Source organism: Oratosquilla oratoria, chromosome 8 (genome assembly GCF_046742065.1).
Source record: "Oratosquilla oratoria isolate Oo_2021 chromosome 8, ASM4674206v1, whole genome shotgun sequence".
Lineage (NCBI taxonomy): Eukaryota > Metazoa > Arthropoda > Malacostraca > Stomatopoda > Squillidae > Oratosquilla > Oratosquilla oratoria.
Genome location: NC_134784.1, coordinates 8,568,513 through 8,576,012, shown reverse-complemented (window position 1 = coordinate 8,576,012; position 7,500 = coordinate 8,568,513).

Genomic DNA, 7,500 nt, shown 5'->3' with positions numbered 1-7,500 from the left:
CCAGCCAGTCCACCATCACTGTACCTTCTTTTTTCAGACATTCTGCATGACATCCATCCAGACCAGGTGCCTTACCTGCTCTCATCATCTTAACAACTGCCTTCACTTCATCCTTCTTTATTTCTCCTCCCTTTTCCTCACTCATCACGGTAATTTTTTTTTCACTTCCCACTGCAACTACCTTTCCCTCCCTATCCTCCTTCACATTTAGGAACTCCTTAAGATACTCCACCCATCTTCCTCTTACTGCCTTCTCTTCCATTATCATCTCTCCATCTGCACCTTTTACCTTTTCTTCTCTACTTGATTCACCTCCTCTTCCTCTCTTAATCTCTTTCCAAAATACCTTTTTATAACTTTCAAATTTTCTGTCATACTCTTACCCCATTTCACATCTGCTCTCCTCTTTGCCTCCTTTATCTTATGCTTTACTTCTCTTCTCTTTTCTTTGTACCTCTCATATAATTCCCTCGTCCTATTTTGTAACCAATCTGTGAAAGCTCGCTTCTTCTCCTCTACAACCTTCTTTACTTCCTCATTCCACCACTCACTACCCTTCCAAAGGATTTCAAAGGATTACAAAGGCGGAGCATGCCGACAGGAGACCTTTTGGTCCATATCTAGGTCGGATGCGAGAAAAAAATCATAATAATAATAAAATAATAAATAAGAACTATAATAATGTAAATAACAAATAAAATACATGAATAAATGCATAGGTATAGTTAAATAATAAACAAAGAGGTAAATAGTAAATAATAATAAATTGACATATAACTAATAATAAATGAAAATCAAACAGACAAATGATAATAAAACAAAAACAAATAATATAAAATAAATTATAATCATTACAGCATCTTGCTTAGGTGTTTATCTAAATGATTCTTAAAGCTTTGAACTAAACTACATTGCACTACCTGTGCAGGAAGTTTATTCCATTCATTAACTACACGGTTGGCAAAGTTGTTTCTACCTACTTCCAAATTGAATCTATTTCCGGACAGTTTGAGACCATTGTTTCTTGTCTGATTCTCATTCAATGTGAAAATTTTGTCACTTTTGATGTTGTCAATTCCCTTTAGATTTTTTAAGACCTGTATCAAGTCACCTCTGAGTCTACGCTTTTTTAGGGAAAACAGATTCATATGTTTTAGTCGATTTTCGTATGATTTATTTTTGATATTTGGAATCAGTTTTGTGGCTCGCCGTTGTACTTTTTTAAGTCTATCAATGTCTTTAATGAGATTCGGTGACCATACGGAAACAGCATATTCCAAATGTGGACGAACTAACGATTTATATAGCTTGTTAATGAGTGATGGACTTTTGAAATCAAAAGATCGCGCAATCAGTCCTAGAATATTATTTGCTTTCTCAGAGGCTGAAATACACTGCTTGGATGATTTGAGATCGTTATTGATAATTACGCCGAGATCTTTTTCACTATCCACTTTTGTTAACGAATTTCCAAATAACTTGTAATCGTACTTACTGTTATTTTTACCTATGTGCATTACCTTCCATTTACTTGTGTTAAATTTCATTAGCCACTTTTCAGACCATTGCTGTAATCTATTTAAATCATTCTTGAATATCTAATTGGTTTAGGTGATCATTTGCCATTCCGCACAGTTTTGTATCATCAGCAAATTTGGAAACAGTAGATTTTAGTCCATGGTCTATATCATTTATATACACTATGAATAGAAGTGATCCAAGAACGGAACCCTGAGTAACTCCACTTGTAACATTTTTCCATCTAGAAGGTTTTCCCTTTAATACAACTCTCTGTTTTCGATCATTCAACCAATTACTAGTCCAACCTAATAGGCTACCACTTATTCCGTGTAAAGCTAATTTAGTAAGTAGTCTTTCGTGTGGGACGGTATCAAAAGCTTTTGCAAAGTCTAGATATATTAAATCTATATTGTTTCTTTTGTCGAAATTCGAGATAACTGTGTTGTAGAATTCGAGTAAGTTAGTCACGCAAGAACGTTTCTGTCTGAAACCACGCTGGTTATCATTTATCAAACGGTTACTTTCTAAATGATATTCGATAGCATCTCTGATGATAGTTTCCATTGTTTTTCCTACGATTGAAGTCAAACTTATAGGCCTGTAGTTATTTGGCTTCTTTTTGTCACCTTTTTTGAATATGGGAGTAACGTTAGCTAGCTTCCATTCTCTTGGGACATCTCCGGATATGATGGATTTCTTGAAAATAATTTCTAATGGAACAACAATCTCATTTTTCATTTCCTTTAAGATTCTTGGTGTTTTATTAACTTTGAGTTTATCTATACAGCTTTAATTTGTTTATTTATTTATTCATTCATTTATTTATTTATTCATTTATCTATTTATTTATTTATTTATTTATTTATTTATTTATTTATTTATATATATAGATATATTTATTTATTTATTTATTATTATTATTATATATATATATATTTATTTTGCATTTTTATATGCAAAGGGGGACGGAGAGGGGGGGTCGCCGATTAAATGAAGCGGCCTTGCTGTGGATGTAATGTGTCTTGCGACACTGCTTCTGACCCAGGGCGGTGGGCAGGGTGCAGGGATGACCCGTCATCCAGGAGGTGCTCAGATGAGAGGAAGGGTGGGAGGGGTGTGGAGTGTATTTAGGGATGAAATGGGTGGGAGTGTTTTTATGCCTTTCCCTTTTTGGCTACCTCCCTTGGAAGGGGAAAAAGCCTTGGTATATGTATGTATGTATGTATATATTTTTTTTTTTACCGTAGTGAGCAAGGCTACCCCAGACTTTTCACAGGTTCCAGTTTGGAGTTCACTATGAGGTGTTTCGTTTACGGATACCGAGCTAAAATAATTGTTTAAGATATTACACATTCCTTCATTTGAATATTCAAGTTGACCGTCAGCAGATAATAGTGGACCAATGTGATTTCTAACAAACTTTTTATCTCTAATGTAACTATAGAATTCTTTGGGATTCTCTTTGGATTTATCAGCGATGTTCATTTCGTATTGCCGTTTTCCTTTTTTTATTGTCTTTTTTAAATCTCTTTGTATTGATACATAACTTTCATAGTCATTAGATGCACCCGAACATTTATATTTCTTATAAGCCTGTCTCTTTTTAGCAATACTTTTTCTCAGTTTCTTTGTCGAGCCACTTTGGGCGACCCTGGTTTGGGGGACGTCTGTCCTTAAAAGGAATGTAAGTATGAATCATCTTAGTGAGCGTATTTTGAAATATTTCCCACATCTGATCTACAGGTCTTTCGTTTAATTTTGCCTCCCAATCTGTAAGCTGAAGCTCCTGACGTAGTCCTATGAACTGAGCTTTACTGAAATCGGGTATTTTAGAAACACAAGTATCTATTCTAAAAAAAAAAATTAGGAGTTTGAATCTAAGTTGTGATCGCTATTTGCAACAGTTTCACCGACTTCTACATCAGTTACTATGCTTTCGCGGCTAGTGATCAAAAGATCGAGTAAGTTTCCATATCTTGTGGGCTCTTTTACATGCTGAATTAAGTAATTGTCACCGTCCTCCTTGTTCCACACACCATCTTTGCACACCTTGTGACACCCTCCTTGAACCATCCCCATTCCTCCTCCACTCCTAGTTCTACTCTATCCTTCACTCCCTCCCATTCCTCTCTCAGCTTCTTCTTGTACTCCTCCTTTTCTTTCTCATTTAAGCAGTTCACTCTAAGCACCTCCCTACCTTTTGTCCTTTTCCTCTTCCCCATTCTATCCCCCACTCTCAACTTACCTTCCACCAGAAAATGATCTGATATTCCCCATTCTCTCCCATTAGAACATGTACATCCTTAACTCTTCCTATTATACTCCTATCTACCACTACATAGTCCATTAACGCTCTATCTACACCACTCCACTACACGTTGACCTATCTCTCCACTTACAAGTATAGCCACCCCTTCTCTCCCTCGTCCTCTCTTCATTCCTGAGAACCTCCCAACTACACTCCCAAAGTCAAACTCGCCCCTCCCTCTCAACTTATTTTACTCAAAACCAATACATCCATCTTTCTTCTCACAAACAGACTGCCTATCTCTTCCCTTTTACTCTCATCTGTACTACATCCACGCACATTAAAAGGACCAAACCTTATGGTGCTGATTGGAAAACTCCTAGACCCTCTTATACCTTCACTTTTTTTAGGAATGTCCCCTGTGGGGTTACAGGGAGAAGGATGCCTAGTTCCAATCCCCCTCCCGTTTTTCTCGCCTCTTACGATTCAAGTGGGAATCCTTGGTGGCAGCATTCTATCCCCCACCACAGGGTAAGCGAAAAGAGGAAATGAATATTCAGAGAAGTGGTACAAGACAGTAACACGGGGTTGGGGGACAGCATAACGGAAGGACAGTCGCAGTATAATAAAAATGTCATCATTTCTCTGTGAACAGAGTTCTCTTCTATCACAGACAAAAAGGTGGATGACTCTGGTCTGTAGCAGCGCCCCATATAGACCCTAAAATATCAACTGCATGCTACTTTACTACAATAACATGCATATATATATATATATATATATATATATATATATATATATATATATATATATAAAGTGCGTAAGACATATATATATATATATATATATATGTATATATATATATATATATATATATATAAAATGCATAAGACATATATATGTATATATGTATATATATATATATATATATATATATATATAAAGTGCGTAAGACATATACAGTATATATATATATATATATATATATATATGTATATATATATATACATACAAATACCAAAGGCTTTTCCCCCATTACACGGGGGGTAGCCAAAAAGAAAAAGGCATAGAAACCACTCCCACCCATTCCATTTCCTATATATTACACTCCCCTCCACCCTCCTCCCTCCCTCTTTTCTTAGCACCTCCTGGATCACGGGTCATCCCTGCATCCTGTCCACTGTCCTGGGTTAGAAGCAGTGTCGCAAGGCACATCACATCCACAGCAAGGCCGCTTCATCAAATCGGCGACCCCCCTCTTCGTCCTCTCATGCAGAAAAGGAGAAGACGGGGAGAAATCCCTTCGGGGTGCGTCAATTTTTTTTTTTTCTCATACATACTTCCTCACCCCCCCTCAATCTCAATCTACATTCTACCTCCACCCCCACTCCTTCCTTTCCTGCCACGTTCGCACCTAAGTATCTAAAACTATCCACTTCCTCCAGTCTTTCACCCTTTATGCTCATTTCCAGCCTGTTGTCACTCTCTCCCCTTGTACATCTCATCACCCTAGTTTTGCCCACATTTATCTTCAGCTTCCTTCTTTCACACACCTTCTCAAACTCTGTCACTAACTTCCTCAATCACTCTGATCCTGCTACAAGCGTAGTGTCGTCAGCAAACAACAACTGCCTCACCTTCCTCTTTTCTCCTTTTTCTTTAACCATCTCCAACCCCTGACCCACTACCCTTGCATTCACCTCTCGCACCACCCCATCAAAGTACAAATTGAACAGCCAGGGTGACATAACACATCCCTGACGAAGTCCCACCTTTACCTCAAACCATTCACTCTCTCCATTTCTAAACCCAACACAAGCTCTACTACTCTTGTAAAAACTCTTAACTGCTCTTAACAGCTTTCCTCCTATCCCGTATATCTGCAGTACCTCCCACAGTGCCTTCCTGTCTATCCTGTCGTAAGCCTTTCCCAGATCCATAAAAGCCCCAAAGACATCCTTACCTTTTTCTATAGCTTTCTCATATATCTGTCTTACTACAAAAATCTGATCTACACAACCCCTACCTATCCTTAACCCACACAGTTCCTCACCAGTTACTCCCTCTGTTCCTCTCCTAATCCTCTCAGTCAAGACCCTCCCATAAGCCTTCCCAACTACACTTAACATGCTGATCCCTCTGAAACTACTACACTCACACTTGTCCCCCTTTTCCTTATAAAGCGGAACTATACAGGCACTCCTCCAGTCCTCCGGCACTCTACCCTCTCTTAAACAAACATTAAATAACCTCACCAACCAGTCCACCATCACTGTATCTCCTTTCTTCAGACATTCTACATGGCATCCATCCAACCCAAGTGCCTTACCTGCTCTCATCATGTTAACAGCTGCTTTCACTTCATCCTTTCCTATTTCTCCTCCATTTTCCTCACTCATCACTCTTATTTTCTTAGCGCTTCCCCCTGCAACTAACTTTCCCTCCCTATCCTCCTTCACATCTAACAACTCCTTAAAATACTCTGCCAACCTTCCTCTCACTGCCTTTTCTTCCATTATCATCTCTCCATCTGCACCATTTACCTTTTCTTCTCTACTTGATTCACCTCCTCTTCCTCTTTTAATTTCCTTCCAGAACATCTTTTTATTACTTTCAAAATTTTCTGTCATACTGGTACCCCATTTCACATCTGCTCTCCTCTTTGCTTCCTTTATCATATGCTTAACTTTCCTTCTCTTTACTTTTTACCTCTTATACGATTACCTCGTCCGAATTTGTAGCCAATCTATGAATGCCTGCTTCTTCTCTTCTACACCTTTCTTTGCTTCCTCATTCCACCACTCACTACCCTTTCTTCTTTTTTCTCCCGCCCTACTTGTTCCACACACCATCTTTGCACACCTTGTGACTCCCTCCTTGAACCATCCCCATTCCCTCTCCACTCCTAGTTCTACTCTATCCTTTACTCCTTTCCACTCCTCTCATAGCTTCTTCTTATAAGTATATATATATATATATATATATATATATATATATATATATATATATATATATATATCAAAGACTATTATTATACAGGACGTGCACACCCAGATTCCTGGCGTCGCTAGCGGAGGCAAGTCCAGTGTGCTACGAGCAGTGGAGGTGTAAGGTCGAGTCGCTGCGTCTTTCGCGCGTGGCTGCATTTAGAGGTGGATAGTGTTTATTTACATAGGGTCTTGCTGATTTTGTTTGTTTTTTGGTTCTTCATAGGTTCTTTCTTGCTGATTTTGTGTATTCAAAATGCCGAATAAGTGTGGTGTTGTGAACTGCAACGGTAATTATAACAAAGATAACAGGTGCCGAGTGTTTCGACTGCCAAAAGACCGTTATGAAAGACAGAAGCGGGTTGATGTGCTACCACCACGTAATAAATTTGTTGTTGATTCTGACAGATTTTTCATTTGTGAGTTTTCCATTAATGATTATTGTTTTGTTCTTGAATCATACCCCAAGTGTAGTTATCAACAGCTCAGAGACTTTTTGGTGCTGTCAAGCAAACGCAAGCTGCAATACATCACTTCATCTATTGATAAAGATCAGGTGATGAGGGAAACATTTGCCAAAGTGAAGACACTGCAGTAGAAGAATATATTTCTCTTGATAGATGAAGTATAGATTCGGCCAACTGTTGCATGTTTTTGGTGGGGTTCTGAGTGGCATGGCAGCGAACAAGCCAGACTACAAGGCCACTTCTATGCTATGTATTATGATGAAGTCGCTGCACAGAG